Consider the following 1,106-nt stretch of genomic DNA (forward strand, 5'->3'; position numbering starts at 1 on the left):
CTAGTGACGGCGGCGGAGAGGAGCGGCGACGGCGACGGCGCGGAGGCGCGGCGGCCGCGGCGGCTAGGGTTAGGATCGTGCTGCTCTGATACCATATAGAAGGATAAGATATGGGCTGTGCAATCTCGATGTATTGATCGGTGCACCAGGCACGTATATATAAGTACATAGGTGGGCCATAACCTCAACTATACAAAGGAAACAGGAGATAGGCCCTACACACAAATATACACGTACACAATATACTCAACAATAGTTACATCACAACTCTGCAAATGGGTATTAGAGTATGCACAACTCTCATACTAGGTCTAGGAGCCTCGCATAAGGGTGTAACGGGACATTCACCATAACACAGGTACTATAGGCTGCTGTTCTTGAAAGAAAAAAAGGCACTATAGGCTACAAAACAGTGTCAGCCGGCTGCTCAAGCACTCCAGTTGACAGTAGAGCTCCGAGATTCAACTTGCCGGGTGGATGTAAAAGCAAGCCCTGCAATTTCAGCTGCCCCAAGCATAGCAGCAAAGCGTTTCTTGCCACATGGATGTGTTGTGGGCAGGGCAACACGAGAGCTCCATATTCCCAATGCCTCACAATCTTACAATAGTCAAATGCAGGCCTTTGCCGTGGCCTCCACAAACGAAACCATGCTTCATTTTCCTGTCATCGATCGTCTCTTCAGGCTGCTCTTTTATTTATAGACCAAAACATATCGACCATGTGAATCCATGCAATTACTAGCACACGCCGACTGCAAGTTCATCAGAGCACGCGTACCTACCAACCTTTGATTTTGAGCATCTTGTGATAAAATGCAGAAGGAAATCAGGCCAGTTTACTTGCAAAGATTTCATAAACCGATGCACGCACTGAAGGTTCATCAACACATCACTGCCACGGTAAACCGATAATTGAGGTACTATCATCCTTTTGCATTCATTTTCGGTTTTGCTATTTTATAGTTGACTGTTTTTCAATTCGCTGTCACTCAGTTTTCTGTGTGTCCGATCTCGCGCTGAGTACTCTTGTTTTCGAGCGCCTGTTTCCTTTGTCGGGCGCGTTATTAGCGCCCCCGGTGTCTCTCAGTTTTGCTTTTCCTTCCCTCC

The sequence above is a fragment of the Triticum aestivum genome, chromosome 5B (assembly GCF_018294505.1).
Source record: "Triticum aestivum cultivar Chinese Spring chromosome 5B, IWGSC CS RefSeq v2.1, whole genome shotgun sequence".
NCBI lineage: Eukaryota > Viridiplantae > Streptophyta > Magnoliopsida > Poales > Poaceae > Triticum > Triticum aestivum.